At 49.8% G+C, this 23270-nt stretch overlaps 1 pseudogene; it reads left to right on the forward strand.

Moving 5' to 3' along the window:
- Positions 1-18970: 18970 nt before the first annotated feature.
- On the forward strand, positions 18971-21494 carry LOC136521516 (uncharacterized; annotated as a pseudogene).
- The last annotated feature ends 1776 nt before the right edge of the window (positions 21495-23270 follow it).

A 23270-nucleotide genomic window follows, 5' to 3' on the forward strand; every position in this document is an offset into this window, starting at 1 on the left:
CCGCGTGTTACATCTCGAATTTAATTGAATAAATGGCAGCGGTAGAAGGAAAAGGATTATCAGCGTTGGTTAGAAGAGCAAGAATACTAGCGTCAACAAGAGGAAGAGAGGTATTAAAGAAAACAAGCCAAATCACATTGGAATTGTCGTTTTTTAGACATTGCTGGAATGAAGGTTTGAAATTGCCTACCAGAAATAGCTGTCCAGAGTGCAGCGAACAATATTGGGAGTTTAGGCAATCTTAAGCCAACTGCTGGTCTATCCATGCTCAAGATGTGTATCATCATAATAACTTGGATTGACGCTTAAAAATAAAAGTGTTCATGATCGGCTTAGAAAACGAGTTGTTGATCAAAACAGGGCTAATTATGAAGAAGAAAGTAATGAGGGAGAATATGTTTGGCAGGAAGGCCAATGGTGTCCAAGAGGTCTGACAAGAAGCCAGAAAAGAAGAGTACAACGCCTAAGGAACAGAGAGCTAGAACAAGCTCAGGCGTCTGGCAAACCTCAGGTGTGGCGTGCTAAGCAAACAGTCGATAGAAGGCAACCATTGACTAATATTCAAATGGCCTTTCTTTTACCATCAGAGTTTAGAGCTCCAGCAGATCAAGAAATTTATTCAGATTTCGATGAATCGGAGTATAAAGAAATAGTTGCCAAGTTAATAATTATACAACAGGCTATATTCGATAAACCAGTCAAGCATCGGCACTTAAAGGCTTTATATGTAAAAGGTTTTTTTGATAGAAAGCCGATGAACAAGATGTTGGTGGATGGAGGTGCTTCTGTCAATCTTATGCCTTACACCACTTTTTGTAAACTTGGCAAGGGACCAGAAGATTTAATTGAAACTGATATGATGCTTAAGGATTTTGGGGGCAATGCGTCTAAGACCCGGGGAGCAACGAACGTCAAATTGACAATCAGAAGTAAGACCTTGCTCACCACATTCTTCGTCATTGATGGAAAAGGGTCATACAGTTTACTCCTTGGTCGTGATTGGATTCATGCAAACTACTGTGTACCGTCGACCATGCATCAATGTTTGATTCAATGGCATGGAGATGATATCGAACTAGTTCACGCTGATGAGTCTGTAAGTATCGCAATAGCCGATCCAATATTTTGGGAGCTAGAAGACTTTGAGTGCTTTTCTAGCAAGTTGTGGGAAGGAGGCTTCATTAGAATCAATAATGAAAGCCAATAGCCAATCCAAGCAGTCGGCTTTAAAATTTTGTTTTATTGGATAATCCAATAGATGGTACAGATAGCAAACTAGGACATGGCTTCACGTCAGCCGATGAATTAGGAGAGGTGGATATTGGTTTTGGAGATAGGCCTAGGCCAACGTATGTAAGTGCCAAGTTGAGTCCTGAGTATAAGCAAGAGTTAGTCAATATATTAAAGGAATTCAAAGACTGTTTTGCTTGGGAATACTACGAGATGCCTGGTCTAGACCGATCGATTATTAAACATCGGTTGCCAATCAAACCTGGATATCGGCCATTTAAACAAGCTCTGGGGAGATTCAACCCAAACGTGCTTGATGATATCAAAAAGGAGACTGAAAGGTTATTGGAAGCAAAGTTTATCCGACCGTGCCGATATGTAGAGTGGATATCGAATGTTGTTCCTGTGTATAAAAAGAATGGAAAGTTAAGAGTTTGCATCAATTTTAGAAATCTGAATAAGGCCACACCCATGGATGGTTACCTGATGTCGATAACTGATATGTTGGTAGACGCGGCAGTCGGGCTCAAGGTTATTAGCTTCATGGATGGCAATGCAGGATATAACCAAATTTTCATGGCTGAGGAAGACATAGCAAAGACCACTTTCAGATGACCTAGCGCAGTCGGTTTATTTGAGTGGGTTGTGATGACCTTTGGTCTGAAGAATGTCGGTGCAACTTATCAGAGGGAAATGAACTATATTTTTTATAAGTTGATTGGCAGGATTGTTGAAATCTACATTGATAATGTGATGATAAAATCCAAGGGGTACAAGGAACATCTAGCTGATTTGCGGGAGACTCTGGAATGCACAAGAAAACATGGTCTAAAGATGAATCCTAATAGTGTGCCTTTGGAGTATCAGCTGGACAATTCTTGGGTTTCATGGTCCATGAGAGAGGAATCAAAGTTGGTCAAAAAAGCATAAAAGCAATTGATGAGGCGGTGCCCCCGACTACTAAAATAGAGTTACAATCTTTGCTTGGTAAGATTAATTTTATCAGAAGATTTATTTCAAATTTGTCGGAAAGAGTTCTGCCATTTTCTCCCTTGTTGAAGTTGAAAAACGATCAAGAATTTAAGTGGGGTGACGTACAACAAAAGACGTTTGAGGAGATAAAAGAATATATAAAATATCCACCTGTGCTAGTCCCTCCTCGGCAAGGTAAGCCTTTTAAGATGTACCTATCGGCCGATGATAAAACAATTGGACCGGCCTTGATGCAAGAGTTTGAAGGAAAAGAGCGAGTTGTTTTCTATCTGAGTAGAAGACTCCTGGATCTAGAAACAAGATATTCTCCTACCGAAAAGTTATGCTTGTGCTTATATTTCTCTTGCACTAAGTTGCGACACTACTTATTATCGGCCGAGTGTATGGTTGTTTCCAAGGCTGATGTGATCAAGCACATGTTATCAATGCCAATACTGAATGAGAGAGTAGGATAGTGGATTCTTGCATTGTTAGAATTTGACTTAAAGTACGAATCGGCTAAGGCAGTCAAAGGGCAAGTAATAGCCGATTTTGTCACCCAACATCATAAGCCAATTATTGGCTATGTGGAGCCGGTACCATGGACGTTGTTTTTTGATGGGTCATCATGCAAGTAAGGTGGTGGCATTGGTATTGTTATTATTTCACCTCGGGGGGCAAGTTTCAAGTTTGCTCTTCCAACTGAACCAATGATTACCAACAACCAAGCGGAATATGAAGCTATTCTTAAGGGACTTCAACTTCTTCATGAAGTGAAGGCTGAAGCAATTGAAATATTTAAAGATTCATAGTTAATTATTAATCAGTTGATCAGCCTATATGAGTGCAAGGAAGATTCTCTGAGAGGGTACCATGATGAGTGCCAAAGGTTGCTCAAGGAATTTCTTCATGTCTCTTTTCAACATATTCCGAGAGCACAGAATCAAGAGGCTAATCGTTTAGCTCAAAGTGCGTCAGGTTATCGAGTGTTTCAAGAAGTATTGAGTAGTGAAACTTCGAATGATGATTGGAGAGTTGAAATAGCCGATTACCTTAGGAATCCATCGCAGAAAGTTGCTAGAAAGCTAAGATATAAATCGACTAAGTATGTTTTACTAGATGATCAGCTATATTACAAAATAGTCGATGGGGTGTTGCTCAAATGCTTAAATCAAGAGGAAGCTAAGGTGTTGATGGGCGAAGTGCATGAAGGGATATGTGGGGCTCATCAATCGGCTTATAAGATGAAATGGATTATTCACAGAACTGGATATTTTTGGCCAACAATATTGGAAGACTGTTTTGAGTATTATAAGGGGTGCCAGGACTATCAACGTTTTGGCAATGTCCAGAAATCACCTGCATCAGCTATGAATCCAATAATCAAACCATGGCCGTTTTGAGGATGGGAAATTGATTTAATTGGCTAGATTTTTCCGCCCTCAAGTAAAGGACACAAGTTCATATTGGTAGCAATGGATTACTTTACTAAGTGGATTGAGGCAATTCCTTTGGAAATGGTAACTTCAAAGAACATGGTTGATTTTGTCAAGGAACATATTGTGTATCATTTTGGGATTCCTCAAACTATCACTACCGATCAGGGGACAATCTTCACATCAGAAGAGTTTGAAGATTTTGTTGCCAGTATGGGAATTAAGCTACTAAACTCTTCTCCTTACTATGCTCAGGCTAATGGCCAGGCAGAGGCATCCAACCAGATTATGATTAAGCTGATCAAGAAAAAGATTGAGGAGCAGCCAAGGAAGTGATATTCAACGCTTAATGAGGCATTATGGGCATATAGGATGGCCTGTCATGGATCAATTAAAATGTCACCTTATGAACTTGTGTATGGCCATCATGTAGTCCTTCCTTGGGAAGTTCAAGCTGGATCGAGGCGCGTTACGTTGCAAAATGATTTGTCAGCCGAAGTCTACAAGAATCTTATGATAGACGACTTAGATGACTTGAGTTGCCATTGGCTGTGTGCTCTTGAGAATATCAAAGCCAATAAACTAAGGGTTGCAAAATATTACAATAAAAAGGTCAAGAGCGAGCAATTTTCTGAAGGAGACTTGGTCTAGAAAGTGAAATTACCGATCGGGTCAAAGATAGCAAGTTTGGCAAGTGGTCACCTAATTGGGAAGGACCTTATCGGATTAAACGTTGTGCGCCTGACAATGCTTATATTTTGGGAACACTAAGAAGAGAGGAAGAATTTGGCAGAGCAATCAATGGGAAATATCTAAAGAAATATTATCCTAGCGTTTGGATTAACACTTGACAACCAATTCATTCGGTCGTTGGCTCTAATAGCTGATACCAGAAGGGTATCGCCTCTAGTATAAAAAATAAACCCAAAGGGGTAGAAGCCAGTACGATATGTATCACCTATAAGAGCAAAGCAAACACGGATAGATTGATGCATGGAATATGAAGTATGAAGCAAAGGAAAATCACTTAAGACAAAGAAATTGTTTGCTAATATCGCCTATTACAAGCTACAGGATAGAAAACACTTTGTTTACTATATCATCGGCCTGAGAAGTAAGAGCTACAGAGTTGGCGGCGTCAAAGAAATCCTCGACTAGGCGCTCATGATCCCTAGGGTGTGCCGTGGCTGGAAAACCTTGAGGAAGAAGCCGAAGCTCATGGCCAGAACGGGCTTGTGTAGTAGCCAACGCTATGGCAGCACCATGATGAACACCATGCAAAGCGACCACCCTAACACGATTCGAGATGTTGTGCAAGCGAACCACTAGGACGGCGCCTCTGGCATTGACCTGCCACGTACTCCGTAGCTGATCGGAGGCTTTCCAGCTAAGCCAATAGATCTAGAAGATTCAAAGGGGAGATAGTCTAGATCTTCAAGATAAAATCAAGAAGGGATAGAAAGTCATGGTAGACATCTCACCCACGATTCTGGCCTCGGCCTCGACCAACCTATCCTCCACCGAATCATCCTCGAAAGGCGATCGGCATCGAACCATGGCCAGAGCCGATTCTGCAAGGGAGAGGCAGTCGGTGAGGTTCTGGCCAGCCCAATCAATTGAGTTGAGCAGATCGTCATTGTCGATCTGTCTCCTCATATAGCAGGAGAGCTGGCAGCGAGCTATTGACGAGGATGATCCCAAAGGCTGAGCAGAGTCGGCCCTATGCTCTAGGAAGGTAGGGGCATCCCAAGTTGCACCCTCCTGACGACAAAGGCGCTGGCGTGATGACGTAGATCCGTTGAGAGCCCCCTCAGCAGACCTCTTGCTATTCTCCATGATCTCAAACCTATGGGAAAGCAGAAATCGCACCAAAGACATGAAGGGTTTGGGACGAAGCAGATTGTTTTTCGATCCATAGATGTGGCCCGTATATATAGCCGGAGAAGGTGGGAGGACAGATTTCGCTGGAGTTATGAAATTGAAGTCAGATATGGAAATGGATCGACACTCTAGAAATTTAGGGGACGGATCACGAGGAGATAACAGATTTGGACTTATTGCTTCCCATAATCACAAAATATCATGGAATGGATATGAAGGGTTTACATTGACCAGCGATCAACCCACCAAGGCTTCTTTGGATTGAAGGGAGTCCGGGTCCCCACAAGGCCGAAGGTCATCGTGAACCAAGTCACATCGGCCTATTGATAAAATTGCATCAGGAGAAGGGGAAAGGCCACCTGCTTAAAAGAAGTCTGTGGTTTTCTTGATGGACCTTTGATGAAGCAAACAAGAGGAAGGTGTCCACATATTTTAGCCCTTGCAAACACTAGAACAGCTCTACAATCATGGAGAGAAGACTCAGGTGATATCACAAGAATTCTTCTAACCACAGTAGTTGATCCTCTTGCTCGACAAGGTGCTAAGATGGGTGACACAATCACCCTATGCACAAGAATTCTTCTAACCACTCAAGATCCTCATAGCAAGGAATTAAACCATCTAGGTCCGATAGAGCCAGAGGCACTCGAGAAGGTAGGCAGAAGAGAAACATAACTGAGTTGTTGAATTGCTCTCGCCGACGTTGGATAGACATTTTTTAGTCAGCCTGAAAGATTGATCCAAACGCCCATGAAGCAATGATGCTCTCGTAAAGTTTTGAAGCATGGGCTCATAAGCTGGCAAAGACGGTGACAGACAGTAGACCCCAGATCAAGATTCTCGACCCGTGACTACAGACCTATTGGGGATACATACATGATAATTTTGGAATAAAATTACTTGAATCCCAAAATTGGGGGGCATGTGTTTACACCAAAATTTGGAGAGAAGAGTTGCAAGAGATCAAAAGCTCTCGAGCTCCTAAGAGTTGCAAAATTTCGGTATCAGCTGATTCGAGTGTAGTACTGGAATCGGCTCTCTTTAGATAGCGCCAGCAGATAACGATGATGGGCTACGGTTGGCGTCGAGAAATACATATTGGACTCTACAAAAAGGGAAAGATTAGGGTTCAAGTTATCTTAAGTTAGGAATGTTCTCTGTTATACCAAAGATTGTGATGAATCATACTTGAGTAGGATTCACGTTTAGGCTCCAGGTATAAATATTGGACCCCGGCTATTGTAAAGGACACACAATCAATCAAATACAACTTACTTACTTTTTTGGCTCTGGCCACCCCTTAGGAGTAGGAGTAGTGTAGATCTCAGCGAGTTCTTCAATGAGCAGGGTTGCATCGGTCTGGCCGACCACCGGCTTGTCTGTAAGTACCGTCATGGCTTATACTTCTGTTTGTACGACTGCATTGATCCGGTCGACCTCCACTGCGACTCTAGTATAAGCTAGTTATCGACTCTTGTCTAGTTCAAGTATGGCTGCATCGATCCAGTCGACCTCCACTGCTCAAATTAGATTAAGGTCAAGTTATCGGCTCTACCTAAGAGTGGCAATCTTTGGTAGATTCATTAAGTTACCAATCTTGCTGATGTTTTTCATTGTTATTAATTTGCAGCAACATTAACTTGCCCAGTCGAGATTGATCTAGATCGGCCTTATATCCTTTTAGTCCGTTGTTTGCTTTATTACAACATGATATTTCTTACTTTGAACGACGGTTCATGTTTTATCGGCTGTTCTATTTCGATCTTGATCGTGCATAGTACGCAGTTAAGGTATGAATAATCTTGAAGATTTTTGCTGGCTAGTTGAATCTAGTTTATAGTTCACCATTATGGCTATAACTATCTGGTCAATCCCCACTGATGGCACTATAGATTGGAGGATGCTAGTTAGTAGATTTGTTCCTGGTTAGGCGTGACCTTAGCTGTTTGCTATGCCTACATCGGCTAAATAGCTTGTCGCCTGTGCGTTAATGCCTATAGTGTGCGTCCATGATTCTGTTAATCGTGAATAGATCTGTGTACTTTAAGGGTTTGATACATTGTCTTTTTTATGGCTGCATCGATCTGGTCGAACCCCACTATTAGAGATAGCAGGTTGAGTCTGAGGAGTCCATAGGTTTGTTCACGTGAAATAGTTGATTGTTCACACACTCTAGTCCTCTTCACCTGAATCGGCTATTTTAGCCGATTCATCCGAGCCTTGACGTATAGCATGTCTTTCGGAAAGCCTGTCGAAGTGTGGATTCTTTGGTTTTAGTTTGGCACTATCATCATAGCTGCCATCGATCTGATCGAACCTCACTGTTGGTGGTAATAGATTAGATTCAGAGCGTTTGTAGATCCGTTCGTATCAGATAGTCAATTCGTTCATGTGCTATATCTTTTCCTGATTAGATTCATCGACTCAATGCTTTACACTGGCAACATCTATTTAGCTGATGATCTTATTTACACATACGAATACTATACCTGGCAATATGAAATTAATCGCTACTGACGAGCTTTACAGCCCGTAACAACCAATTTCTATGTGTATCGGCTATTCAGTCGTTTTTCACATCTGGCTGCTCCCGAAGCGGCACACTTGGAATTGTCTGGGCACAGATCGGCATGTTCCACCTTAAATTACTGATAAACTTTCTCTCCTTATCAATTGTAGGGTCAAATTGACTGGCACGTCTTGGGAGAAGTATGTAGGATCGATTATCCCTACGTTGAAGCTAGGCGGATCTCAACCTCCATCGAGCATACCCTTCTGACTTGCTCGTGTGTTGATGCATTTTTCATGCCGACAAGCGCAAACCCAAGGGTCAGGTGAGGCAAAGCACAAACCCAAGGGTCAGGTGAGGCGGAGCCCACGGCCTCGGGGTTGGGCGAGATAGAGCCCTCCCCCAGAGGCCGAGCGAGGCGGAGCGCAAACCAAAGGGTTAGGCGAGACAGAGCGCAAACCCAAGGGTCAGGCGAGGCGGAGCCCTCCCCTAGAGGCTGGGCGAGGCGGAGCACAAACAAAAGAAGGGTTGGGCGAGGTGCAGCCCATGGCCTTAGGGTTGGGTGAGGCGAAGCCCTCCCCCAGAGGCCAAGCAAGGCAGAGTGCAAACCCAAGGGTCGGGAGAGACGGAGCCCGTGGCCTTGGGGTCCGGCGAGGTAAAGCGCAAACCCAAGGGCTGGGCGAGGCGGAGTGCAAACACAAGGGTCGGGTGAGGCATAGCCTGCGGTCGTAGGGTCGGGCGAGGCGGAGCCTGTGGCTTTGGGGTCGGGCAAGGTGGAGTCCTTCCCTAGAGGCTCCCTATAGGTCGGTCGAGGTGGAGCCTATGCACCTGGAGGTCGGTTGGAGCCGTAGTTGCGCTCTTGACCATTAAGATGAATTAATGTTGATGACCATTAGCCCCTCCTCTTCGGGTACCCTAGTATTGGTCCCCGACAGTAGCCCCTGAGCCTACGGAGGAGTAGGATACTCCTTCGGAGGCTTTTCCAAACAAGAGGACTCTGAGGGCCTTGGCCTTCTTTTGTCGCCCATGGCGTGCCCTAGGGACGGTGATTCCCTTTCGTCGAGATCAGACCCCTCGGGGGTATAGTCATGAGATCTGGTAGGTCAAAAAAGGGCTTTCCTGATTTTGACCCCTATGGGGGTCTATCATTCTATGACCGAGTGTTTGGCCTTTGTGCGAGTCCAACTTTCCTTGAGCCCCCGCCCATAGCAGGGGTTCGGTCAAGGATCGGCTCATCTTCATGATTATCTTCTCTCAAGCATTTTTTTCGATAAAAACAGAGGGGCCAAGACATGTCATGATTTTCCTCTACCGACGAATCATGGTGCTTGGTGAGCCATTAATGGGCTAGTCCGAGTGGGGCCCCGACATCTCTTTCATGGGGATCTAGCTTGGGTTAGCTGGTGATCGGCTCTAGATTCTCAGTGGTCAATCCATATGGTTCTCGGGTCCGTTCGACTGGTCCCGAGGGCTCTCTACCTTTCTTTGAGGAAAAATCATGGATTGAATTTGACCAAGACTCGAACATGGGCCAGGATGTCCGCAGTGCTCGTGCGCATGGGTACTAGCCACTAGTGGCCCATCCTTTTCATCCCCTTACTCTAAAGGTGCCCAGAGTGGTTGTTGAACCCATTGGTGGGCCAACCTTCGAACTCCTAGGCCTAGACGGGCCAAGAGGCATCTTCAGCTCCGTATCCCTCTTACCCATGGCGGGTCGTGACCCGTTCAAAAAGGTGAAACGTCCGATGAGTTTTCTAATGGAACGGACATATGTTTCTTGCGCACGCCCCGTGGTGAGACATGGTGGCAAGTCGTGGCAGGCGTAGAGATCTAGGCGAGCGGTTGGTTTCCTCACGCCCATCGCCCCTATAAAACCAAAGGGTTAGCCCCCTAGGTTCTATATGTTGCATCCTCGCCTCCACAGCCACGCCACCGCCATCATCGATTAGGTTTCCTGCCTCTGTATCTCTACCGCCATTGAGCCCGTATCCATCCACCCCACCTCCAATGGATCCATGGTGCCATTACGACATCACCTCCTAGCACATGGAGGGCCTTGTCCGCCGTGGTCTTCTCCGTGCATGGACCTTGGCTGAAGAGTGGCTGCTACCCGGTGAGGAGGATTTGCCGTCGCCGCCCGATGACTATGTGGTGTCATTCGCCCACTTCCACGAGCGTGGGTTCGTGACCCTCGCCCACAAATTTCTTTAGGGGCTGCTGCACTACTACAAGATCAAGCTGCAACATCTCAATCCCAACAGGATCCAGCACATGGCGGCGTTCGTCGCCCTGTGCGAGGGATTCCTGGGGATCAGCCCCCACTTCAACTTGTGGAGGCACTTCTTCACCATCACCCTCTAGAAGAAGATGGAGAAGAGCGATAGGTAGGAACTACACATGTCGATGGGGTGTGCCAGCATCCAACTCTAGAACAACTGGTTCGGCGAGTACCCGTCGATGCGGCTATCAATGTCCAACAAGGGGTGGCACTCGTAGTGGTTCTACCTCAAGAACGCCGCCGCCGCCCCTCTAATGGAGTTCACCAGGCGCCTGATTGAAGAGGCCCTAGAGCCATGGAGGAAGTGGGGCATCCTAGAGAAGGACAAGAAGAAGATCCGAGACCACATCACCGCCATCCACATCCTGAAGGAGAACAGCCACCATGCAAGGAGGGTGGTGCCATTAATGACGCGTGCGCTCCCACTGTATACGATGGCGCCCGAGGCATCGTTCGATGGAACAACGCTCGTCGAGGGGATGCTCCCCAACTCTAAGATCACACAACGCATCAAGGAAGCGATGGAGCCTCTATGGGATGATGCAGGTGTCGCCCTCATCTTCATCTACCCGGTGCTGGGGCATCCTCCGATGTGGCTAGAGTCAGGCTACATCATCTTTGTATATCCCCCTTTCTCCTGGATTTTCTTTAATCGATTTCCCAACCCCTTAATACTAACTTTGAGAGGGGCAGGACCAGCCGAGGGACCTCATTCTCACAGATCACCCGACACCGCTACCGAGGGATTCAGCCGTGAGGATGGCAAATTGCGCCGAGGGCGAGTGGCTGAGGAATGTGAAGGAGGACAAGAAGAGGAAGAAGCAGTGGAAGCTATAGGCGCAGGAATGGGGGAAGGACACCGACCATGATGACGATGACGACTATGGTGACGATGACGAGGTAGTCGATAACATCGAGTGGGACAACCTAGAGAATGAGGATGCGCTGACAAGCATCGCTTCATCCTTGCAGGCATCGGGACCCTTCCCTTTCCATGGAGGGGAGGGTACGTCCATAGAGCCAGCAGAGGCAGGCCTGCCCTAGGAACCAAAAGAGGCAGGTGGCTCTGCCGTCATGCCTGAGGTGCCAGCGGAGGCGGCGGCTCTGCCGTCGCGCCTCAAGAGCCATGGGGAGCAAGCCCCTCTATCCAAGAGCAGGGGGAGGGCTCAAAATGGCCTCGTTCTGATGAGGCAGAGCAAGGGTTAGGGGGTTCACCCCCCAAACGCATATGCCAGCCGATGGCGCTGAGGTGAGCTATCGGTTCCTCTATTTTTTTCTATTTTGGTCGGATTTCATTATGACTTATCCTTTTCATGCCTTGTAGCATCGGTAGGTAGCAAAATCCTTTGGCGCTAGCATCAAAGAAGAGCATCGCCCTCCCATTGAGGCGGCAGCCATTGGCTGGTGTCGTGCCCGTTTTGGGCGGGAGAGGCGCCAGTGTGACCGCATTCGCTCAAGGGGCGCCTTCAAAGGTCGTAGAGCAACAGGTGACAGCCGCGATACCGCTGTTGATAGCAGGATAGATGGGGCTACCGACCGTGCTCATGGCATCAATCGCAGTGGGCGTAGTGTAGTCGGTCATGACCCTGTGATGCCAGTGGAGGTGGCGGCGGCCATGATAGATGGGTCACAGCCGAGCATAACCGCGGTGGCACCTGAGGCACTGGCATGACCCATGCCATCGACGGCCCAAGCAATGGTGCCTGGCATGGGTCAGCTGGAGGGGGACACGGCCGAGGGGTCCCCAGGAGTCATGGTGCTAGGAGAGAGGTCGGCATCCACGCCGCTGATCCTTTCCGTCTCCGGAGGGGGCACCCCATCGGGGACGTCACGGCGAGAGGGGTCAGTGGTGCTTGGAGTTGATAGGGAGTCATCCCTGGCCCTGACGTTGGTGGGCAACGGCTCGCCCACATGGGGCGAGCCCCTACTCCGGTGGATGAATCCGCAGGATCCGGCGTTGACGCTCTTCACCCTTGACGATGTCGCTGAGAGAATGGAGCGAGAGAGCCTTGATGTAGGGATCACATCCATGCTCGAGGACCTAAACCATGCCACGAGCATGTTGCGCGACGTCATTGTTCCCTCTAGCAGGGTATTGCTTCATCCTGCTTCTTGCCTTTATCTTTCCTTTTCTATTTTTTGTATCCTGATCATTGTCTTCTACAGTCCCTCATAGCTCACAGCCGAGGGAAGTCTCGGTTCCTTCATCAACAAAAGGAGACCTAGGGCCGCCTCATCAAAGAGGCGTAGCTACGCGGGGAGGTGACCGCTCAGCTTGTTGCCACCTAGTAGAGGGTGGCCGAGCTGACTCCCCTCGCTGAGGGGGCAGGCAATCTTCAGTCATGAGTGGCCGAGGCCCATCGAGATGCTAATGAGGCCAAGAAGGCCTTTGAGGCCCTATCGGTGAGGTCGTGGAAGGATGATGAAGAAGCCACCAGGGTGAGGAAGGAGCGGGATGAGCTTCTCTAGTGGGACACTGAGACCCGTTAGCAGATCCTTGACCTTCTGGGTGAGGTTGAGAAGGAAAGGGATCTAAGCTAGGGGCTAAGGAGAAGCTTGTGGCCCTAGAGAAGAGAGTGAGCTTGCATGACACGGCGGTCGCTTGGCTGCGCAAGGAGCGGGACGAGCTGCTCCAAACCACGGAGAGGCTCTGCTCAGAATGCGGCATGGCTCACAAGGAGCATGACTAGGCTTTCTAAGAGCATGACCAGGCCTAGCAAGGGTGCGATAATGTGCAGCAGAAGGTTGGCTCCCTCCACGCCGAGCTCGAAAGCACGACGACCCAGAAGCTGGAGGTTGAGAGCGTTTCTATCGGGCTGGCCATGGACCTCGCTAAGGTGAGGAGGAATCTGCAGGCGGAGAGTGACGAGCTCGGTATCCTAAGCGCCACCCTCGGAGTGTGACCTTTAGGTGGTGCGGTCAGAGGGGACCAGCTCACTCGCGGCTCGTGCCATCAAGATCACGACTCAGGTGTGCCAGCTCAAAAGGAGTGCCCTTCGCGCCAGGGTCAATCAGTCCTCCATGATTGCTCATTCTCATTATGGGGACATCATCGATCTAGAGACGATGAGCCATGACTACGCACCTGGCTATGAAGTCCATGAGCTGGAGGAGATGGAAGCGGTGGTGGCTCCCCTTTCGCAGGACTTGGCAGACAGAATAGAAGACATAGTTCTTCCCCGGAGGGGCTAGCTAGTTAGATAGGTTGGACGATCATTTTTGTAATAATCGAACAAGTTCCGACCCCTGTGCTTTGTTCGAACAAGTCTGTTCTTTTATTTCGGTGTGAACAAGTTTGTTTTTCTCCCTTTTTATGTGTGAAAAGGGGTTAATGTGTTCCGACCCTTCTGTTTGTTAAGACCGTAGAGCTCATGGCACGGGTGAACAAACTTTGATCATGCTAGTGAGCAAGAGAACCATAGCCACTAGGGCGTAGGTTTCTTGCAGTCTGACCAGCCTTACTTAGTCGTTCATTTCCGCAAACCTTGCCACTAGGTTTCTTAATGTGAGGAAGGGGTCAGGCATGGCGATTGTTTCAGAAAAGGGTATATATACCCTTATCATCCCTTGAGTGAGACCCGACCCCTTGCCGTTGCTGGGGTCGGGTGTCACTAAAGATCGAGGAGAGGATAGCAAAACTAGCAGGAAAAAGCGTCTCTTATTTTAGAAATGTTATTCTTAGTTTTCGCACTTACCCCCTCCTTAGGATCTGAGCCATCATTCTATGACCGCATATTCGGTCTCCTTGTGAGTCGAACTTTCCTTGAGCCCCCACGCATAGCGGGGGTCCGATCGAGGGTCGGCTCGTCTTTGTGATCGTCGCCCCATCAGCGGTTTTCGTAATCGGAGGGGTTGAGCTAACGTCACTTGCCTCGATGGCTCGAGTGGCGTGCTCGATGGGCTCGCTAACGGGCATGTACGAGTGGAATCTAGGTCCTTCATTCATGATAGGGTCGGCATAGCCCTCATGTGACATTCCACTGCTCCTTAACCAGCCTCTCAGTAGATGCCCAGTCGTTCTAGAGACCGACTCAGGTGGCCCGTCGGCTCGAGGTTAGGATCGAACGAGAAGGTTGAGATGACCCTGTCCGCTTCTGAGTGGGTTGGGCAAAGGTCGCTGGGGCTCATCTATGTTTTCTCCCTGGGCTCTGTTCGAGGCGAGGTAGCCTCGAGCCCTTCATGGGCCGACCTTTGAACCCCGGTCAGTTGGATTCCCGAGTTAGGGTCGGGCGGCTCGAGCCCCTGAGCCCCATTGGGCTTGGTAGGGGAAGGCTGAATTTCATGCATCACCTTATCCGCAGTTTTCGCAATCGGAGGGGTTGAGCTAACGACATTTGCCTCAATGGCTCGAGTGTCGTGCTCGGCGAGCTCACTAACGGGCATGTCCGAGTGGAATCCGGGTCTGTCGTTCGCTGATGGGTCGGCATAGTCCTCATGTGGCATTCCACTGCTCCTTAACCTATCTCCTGGTAGATGCTCGAGTCATTCTAGAGACTGACTCAAGTGGCCCACTAGTCTCTCCTCGATGGAGACTCTGTGGGCTTGGCTCGAGTTTGGATCAAACGAGAAGGTCGAGATGTCTCTATCCGCTTCTGAGCAGGGTCGAGCAAGGGCCACCAGGGCTCATCTACCTTTTCACCCCTAGCTCTGTTTGACATGAGGCGGCCTTGAGCCCTTCGTGGGCCGGCCTTCGAACCTCGGTCAATCGCCACTCACGTCGAATGAGACGACTACCGCTTCATAACACGACGCAAAGCGTTGTGATGTAATAATTGCATATGCAATGCTTGGATGTATGGGATGAATGTATGGATGAATGTATGGATGAATGTATGAATGAATGTATGAATGCGTGCATGAGAATGGATGAATGAATGATCATGCACTGGAAAAGTAGAAGCGAGGGTTGGTAAAGTTACCTCGATGGCTCAAGTGATGGGTTCGGGGAGCTCTTACCGAATATGTTCGAGTAAAATCTGGGTCCATCGTTCATGATGGAGTTGGCCTAACCCTCGTTGGGCATCCTGCTGCTCCCTATCCATCTCTTGGCAGTGGCCAGAGCCATCCGATCGACTTAGGCAACCTACTAGCCTCTCCTTGATGGAGATTCCATAGGTGGGCTCCTCCAAACCCTTCTTGGGAAGGCGGAGGCTAAAGCTCGGGGTGCGGGGATAAAAACTCTGATCACGCTGGTGAGCAAAAATGTCGTAGCTGCTGGGACATAGGTTTCTTGCGGTCCGACCAGTTTTACTCAGAGTTTGTTTCCGCACACCTTGCCTCTAGGTTTTAGTGTGAGAAAAGGGGTCAGACATAGAGAATGTCTACCAAATAGACACTCTTGCCATCCCCCGAATGAGGCCCGACCACTACCATTGCTGGGGTCGGGGGCTCGATAGCGAAATTAATAAGAGAGAACGTGCATAAATTAGGGGTGACCCGTTGGCACAGGACTTACCTTGATGGCACGAGTGACGGGTTCGGGGAGCTCTTACCGGATATGTTCGAGTGAAATCTGGGTCCATCGTTCGTGATGGAGTCGGCATAACCCGCATGGGGCATCCTACTACACCTTACCCATCTCTCGGCAGCGACTCAAGCCGTTCGATCGGCTTGGGTGACCCACTGGCATAGGGCTTTCCTGCGGAGATAGAGGATGAGATCATCCCCCCCCCCATGAAATTAGTTAGGCAGATACGCTAGGCGGCGAACTTGTAATAAGTGGACAAGCTCTTAAATTTCGTTGTGGCCTAACAAATTTTTAGCCCTTCTCCCCTTTTCGTGTAAAAAGGTTAGTGCGTTCTGATCCCTTTCATCGTTAAGGCCGTAAAGCTCGGGGTGCGGGTGAACAAACTCTGATCACGCTGGTGAGCAAAGGCGCCATAGCTGCTAGGGCATGGGTTTCTCGTAGTCCGACTAATTTTACTCAGCGTTCGTTTCTGCAACCCTTGCTTCCAGGTCTCAACGTGAGAGAGGGTCAGGCAAAGAGAATGTTTGCTAGATGGATATTCTCTTAGACGCGTACCGACTCTTTCCGTAGCTAAGGCCAAAAAGCCCGGGGTGCGAAAAAAACTCTGATCACGCTGGTGAGCAAAGGCGTCGTAGCCGCTGGGGCGTAGGTTTCTCGTAGTCCGACCAGTTTTACTCAGCGTTCGTTTCCGCAAACCTCGCTTCTGGGTCTTAATGTGAGAAAGGGTCAGGCGTAGAGAATGTCTACCGGTTAGATATGCTCTTATTAGCCCCCGAGTGAGACCCGACACCTTGTTGTTGCTGGGGTCAGGTGTCACTAAAGATCGGGGAGTCGATAGCAAAACTCATAAGAGAAAGCGTGCATATATTAAGGGTAAAAACGGTGTAGCTGCTCAATGTTCTAGGCGTTGACGAAGACCTCGTAGTCGATGGTCTTGAGCTTGTATGTGCCTGGTCGGAGCACTTCCGCAATGACGTATGGTCCCTCTCATGGTGGAGAGAGCTTGTGGCGGTTCTTGTTGCTCTGGACAAGACGGAGCACCAGGTCTCTAACGTTGAAGGCCTGACCCTGCACTTGACGGCTGTGGTACCGGCGCAACGCTTGCTGGTACTTGGTCGAGTGGAGGAGGACGACGTCGCGTGCTTCATCTAGCTGGTCCATGGCATCCTCGAGGGATGCCTCGGCTCCTTATTCATTGTACGCCCTAACCCTTGGCGCTCCATAGTCGAGGTCGATCGGGAGGATATCCTCGGAACCGTAGACCATGAAGAATGGTGTGTAGCCGGTGGCCTGGCTGGGGGTCGTCCTTAGGCTCCAGAGCACCGCAGGAAGTTCCGCAACCCATCGTCCACCAAACTTGTTCAACCGATTGAAGATCCTAGGCTTGAGGCCTTGTAGGACCATGCCATTCGCGCGCTCGGCCTGCCCATTCGTGTGGGGGTGCGCCACGGTGGCCCAATTAACGCGGATGTGATATTCATCGCAGAATCGGAGGAACTTCTTTCCGATGAACTGCGTGTCGTTCTCTGTGATAATGTAGTTCGGGACTCCAAAGCGATGGACGATGTCAAGGTAGAACAACACAGCTTGCTCGGACTTGATTGCGGAGATCGGTCGAGCCTCTACCCACTTTGAAAACTTGTCTACGGCGACAAGTAAGTGCGTATAGCCCCGGGCGCCCTTTTGAGAGGTCCGACCAGGTCGAGCCCCCAGACCATGAATGACCACATGATGGGGATCGTCTGGAGCGCTTGGGCCAGCAGGTGGGTCTGCCGAGCGTAGTACTGACACCATTCGCAGGTGTGCACAATCTGCTCGGCGTCGGCTACTGCGGTCGGCCAGTAGAAGCCTTGTCGAAATGCGTTTCCGACCAGGGTTTTAGGCGCGGCATGGTGACCGCAGACCCCACCGTGGATATTGCTCAGCAACTGCTTCCATTGCTCGATGGGGATGCAGCGCTGTAGGATCCCGGTGTGGCTCCGCCTGTAGAGTTCGCCAACAACAACGACAAAGGACTTGGCGCGATGTGCGAGCCACCGAGCATCAGTCTTGTCCGTTGGCAGTGCCTCGCGGAGGAGGTAGTCGAGGTAAGTCGTCCTCCAGTTGGCCAGAGGGTCGGGCTCTGTCACTGGATCCTCGTCAAGCTCCATGACCTCAGTCTCGGATGGAGACGACGGTTGGTTAGCCCCCAAGCCCAGGGAGTCGGCCTGTCACCGGCTTGTTCTAGCTCCTCGTAGCGGACCGAGGGCTTGTGCTGATCGCTGGCGAAGACGCCCATTGGCACCGGTTCTCGGTCAGACGCCGCTTTCGCCAGCGTGTCATACACCTCGTTGAGATGCCTCGGGATGTGATTGAGCACGAGACCGTCGAACTTGTCCTCCAGCTGGCGGACTTCTAGCAGGTTTTGCCTGAAGGTCCCACATATCTGCTCAAAGGCTAGGGAATTTGCTTGAAGGTCCTGCAACAATGGCCTTGGGCAGAGTCTACAAAGGTCGAGGCTTCGAACGAGAGCGAATAAGGTCCATGTACGAATTGCTCATTACGGCCAATGAAGGCCCACAACTGTAAGGCAGGATAAATCCCATTGTACCATGATTGTAATATCAGAGATTCCAGGTTCTGTAGCAGACAAAGGATATTCTTTGGATCTGTAAAAGGCCCTACCTTTGTGAAAGGGATTGGGAATCTCGATCCAATATAAAGCCTCGGTCTCACCGTTACAACATACTTCATGATGTATTTCGCGATACTAATTTGGTGGTGCTATTTTCTATCAATTTGATTAGATTTAAAATAGTTTGACTTAGAACAACCGTAGAAGTTCATTTAGTTTGAGATGGAGCGAGTACCTCGTTAAACTGGAGTGAATACCTCCTTAATATGCGTAGCAGTTCCGGTAGAATGCAATTCCGTTCAGGTGAGGTACTGAGGTCTTGTCGGTGCCAAACTGCCAGCAGTGCCAGTTTAACACTCAACACACTCCAGTCCTCATCAACGCGTCGCTGTTGCAAAGACGCGCACTGCCGCGGGCCTCGCCAGGTCTAAGTCAAAAAAAAAAGGTAACGCGTTGGCGATGCGCATGAGTACAGAGTACGTGACCCTCTAATGCTTGCAGTTGCAGCTATAGATGGGCTCCGGCAGCCGGGCCCGGTGCGCATGGCTTGCAACTAGCTAGCTAGCTCACCGTGCCGGCAGGCATGGCGGCTGCGTGGCGGGGAGCATGGAGGTGGGCGGTCGCATCCACCAACCGAGGCGGCGGCGGCGGCGATCCTGTGCAGCCACCACTGCAACATGCAATGGTTGATCACAGCTACGTCGACGACAACTGTGGAGCCAGCAGCACAGCTTCAGGTACCACCCTGTCCAACACCACTACCTACGCGACCAGCACTGCCGCGTCGTCCCTTCCGTTCCCATTCACGGCCGCCGGCGACGGCGCCACGGAGGAAGAGAAGGCGACGATGCGGGAGCACATCAGGGATCTGATCATTCATGGATCCCGTGGATGTGGAGCGGCTACGTCCAGCAGCAGCAACAGTGCACTGGGCAGGTGGCTGTCGGAGCTGCAGGTCAGCTGGGTTCTCCACCTCGCCCAGCTGGACGCCGCGTCGGCGGGGAGGACCTTCGTGTCACGGCGACTCCAGCATACCGCACGCAGCTGGGTCCTGGCTCTACACGCCATCAGCAGGTCCGTCGCTAGCTTTACTGGATGGTGTAGTAGCCAGGAGCTGCAGCAGGAGGAAGCTCTGCCCTGGCCACCTGCTTCCGAGTTCGTAGGATTCGTTGCAGCTAAGGATAAAAACGGAACGAAAATATCCCGAACCGAACCGTATCGTTTTTTTATATTTAATCCGATCGAATCCGCATTTTCTTGTCCGACTTTACCGTTTTCGCTTTCACATTTCAGATGTTTCGTATTTCAAATGTAAAAGTAGAAAACGGTTTAGACATTTTTCTGATCGTTTTCTACTTTTCTACTTTTAATTTGAAATATTCCGAATTGAAAATTCGGTTTAAACCGAATTTGGCCAACTGCACAGGTCATACAGCCCAATTACAGGTTGTTCACCACGCAGCTGTGTTCTTTCTACTGGTGGCCAGCTGCCCTCTCTTATAGACGGCGCTCAGCCTCGTCTCTCTTCACCTCATGAGATGGTGCTAAATGTCAGGAAACCGGCAGCATCTACACGAAAGCCCACCTGGGCCATAGCCCATCAAGCTCATCGGTTTAACCCCCACCTGCAAAGTTAATCATTTGATAGTTTTTGCATCAGCCGAATAAATCTTTGTTACTCAAAAGAAAAATCTAAATAAATCTTTAAAATAAAATACTACATCTATTCTAAAAAGATTAATAAAATTATTTTGACTCAGTTCGAGTTCATGTTTCTATAATATGCACTTGTTAATTATTATATGCACTTGAACTTGATCATGTATACACTTAGTCATGCACTTGGTCTACGGGTCAGTATTCCGTATTGAGTTTTCGTATACCGACCGTGTTCGATATAATTCCGCTCGAATTGTTTCGTTTTCGAAATTCTCGATATTCCGTAAGTTCGTGTTCGTTTTCGTGTTCGGTTTGTCCGCTTTCGTTTTCGTTTTCGTATTCAAATGTAAAAGTAGAAAACGGTTGAGGAGTTCTCCGTTCGATTCCGTCCGTTTTCATCCTTAGTTGCAGCAACCTTCTTGCTCATGCTGCCTTTCGTTGATGCCGTCGTTGCACTAGACGACGTCATTTGCCCTGCTAGCACTAGCATTAGCAGCGACAACCATGGCCATGGCCATGGTGGTATCGTGTCTGCAAACAAGGGTGCAGTGGCATCGGCTCACAAGTTCCGGACACTGACAGATGTCCGTGACGCTCTCTCCGGGGTCTTCGAGCAGGTCCAGCTCTGGCACTCGTGTCTCAGTTCCTCTTTCGTCACCCGATGCAGAAGCTGCTAGGATTAGTGCGGAGATGATAAGGCTGCTGTCAGCGAAGCTGGACAAGGTAGACGAGGCCATGAGGAACACAAGTGACTGCATCAGGACTCACTTCATGTCCTTGATGACAGACGACCATGGCAATGACTATACAACATCGCCTGGCATTCATGTTGCCACTCAGTTCGCAGCAAGCTATATCGCATTGTGCTGTCGACTAGTTACAGTTACAACCATTCAGTGGATCATCCTATTGCATATGATGAAGCATCTCTGAGCGAGAAGAATGCCAGTTCTTCCACCAGCTTGAACACCGTGATCATCCGTTCCCTAGAAGAAAGCCTCACCAGGGTGTCACAGTCGTTCCCGGATCAGAGCCTCAGGTTCCTATTCCTGGCCAACAATTTCTACTTCCTGTGGCACCAACTCTTTTCTCAAAATCTGCTTTTGGATGTCCCAACGGATGCCCTGGCTCGCAAGATTGACAGTTACATAAACAGTTATCTGCAAGTATCCTGGACGCCGGTGCTGAAGCCCTTGCATAGTCATTCACCTTGTTGCTTTTTCTTCACGAGATACTCAGCACAGTGTAAGTTCTTGTCGGAGTTTGAGAAGACCTACGTTGCGCAGAAACTCGGGAAGGTTCCAGACCCAGAGCTAAGGAAAGTGCTACGGACAACCATCGTTGACAAAGTCATTTCAGTCTTGGAGGATGGTGGTGTCAGCGCTTCAAGAGTCATCGTCAGTCCCGAGGGCTTGCAGGAGATGTTGGAAGAGTTATTCGAAGGATAAATAACCGGTGCACCACAAGTTACCAACATTCAGTTAGTATTGCTTCCATCTATGTCCATCGTTTCATTGTGGTTTTAAATGAGAAATGATCTTCAAACGACTTGACTTATGGATCAAGCCGCCGAGTAAAAGTCGAAGCATAAGTCTGTTTTGGCTGCCGCTGTAACTACGTCAAATTCGTAGCTGAGGCACTACCGGATTCAGGAGCTTTGCCGAGTGCCAGGGGCACTCGACGAAACCCCCAAAACACTCGGCAAACGACACTCGACAAATCCTTTTATGGCAAACGCTAATTTGCCGACTATTTTTTATCATGCACTCGGCAAAGACGTTGCCGAGTGCCCAAAAAACACTCGGCAAACATTTTCGGCAAAAAAAAACAATTGCCACCACTGGCCGCCGCCACCACGGCCTCCTCCTCCTCCAGCACCCAGATCCGCCACCACGCCGCCGCCAGCACACCCATGCACCACCACCACCACCACCACGCCAGTACCACGAAGCCCGCCGCCACGCCGCCCGCCACCACCAGAGCCCAGATCCGCGCCGCCACGCCGCCGGGAAAGGAGGGGGTACCGGATCCGGGGAGAGGACGTCGGATCCGACGAGGTGGGCCGCCGGGGAAGGAGGGGCCGCCGGGAAAAGGAGGGGCCACCGGGGAAGGAGAGGCAGCTCCACCGCGCCACGCCACGCCACGCCCACAAAGCACGCCGCCGTGCCACGCCCGCAACGCTGGTCCACCCCTCCACCACCGCCTGGGGTGCGCCGCCGTTGGGCCCCCTCCCTGGATCTCGCTGTTGGGGGAGGGAGGGAGGGAGGGGGCTACACTGACCGCCGGATCTCGCCGGTGGGGAGGCGCGGTGGGGATCTCGCCGAGGAAGAAGGTAGGGGAGGGGGGAACTAGGGAAGAAGGGAGGGGCGGGGAAGAAGAGAGAGCCCGGATCCATGGTGTGGAAGAAGGGAGGAGGGGAGGGGAGGGGCCAGATCCGGCGGGGAAGAAGAAGGGGAGGGAGGGGAGGGGCCGGCCGCCGGCGGGGAAGAAGAAGGGGAGGGAGGGGAGGGGCCGCCTGCCGGGGCGGAAGAAGAAGGGGAAGGAGGGGAGGGGCCGGCCGCCGGCGCGGAAGAAGAAGGGGAAGGAGGAGAGGGGCCGGCCGGATCTCACCGGTGGGGAGGCGGCGCCGGGAAGCGGGATGGGAGGGGCCGCGCCGGGGAAGAAGGTAGGGGAGGGAGGCGGCGCCGTCGGGAGGAGAGGGGGAGCTGGGGGAAGGGAGGAGACTGAAGGGGTGGGGACGGGAGGCGTGGGGGTGCTGGGGACACGGTTAAGTAAGGAAATTTTCTTTTGTTTGCCGAGTGTTCCAAATCGGGCACTCGACAATTTTTTTTCATTTTTTTCTTCTCCTTTTTTTGCCGAGTGTTCTAGATCTGAGCACTCGGCAAAAAAAAATATTTTTTTCTTTTCTAGAAAAAAAGATTTTATTTCTTTGCCGAGTGTTTTTTTAACACTCGGAAACCACCTCTTTGCCGAGTGTTTTTTTTGACACTCGGCAAAACGCTCTATTTGCCGAGTTTTTTTTTTTTTTTGCCGAGTGTTTTTGTCGCGGCACTCGGCAAAGAACTTGTTCGCCGAGTGCCCGAGGGAATACACTCGGCAAACATAAAAACAGTCGGCAAATTTGAGATTCCGGTAGTGAGGTATTAAGTTCAATATAATGCAGATCTCGCTCTATATATGCAAAAACTGCAGTAAGCCAAGAGTAGGATTCTTATTTTGGCAAT

Source organism: Miscanthus floridulus, chromosome 18 (genome assembly GCF_019320115.1).
Source record: "Miscanthus floridulus cultivar M001 chromosome 18, ASM1932011v1, whole genome shotgun sequence".
NCBI lineage: Eukaryota > Viridiplantae > Streptophyta > Magnoliopsida > Poales > Poaceae > Miscanthus > Miscanthus floridulus.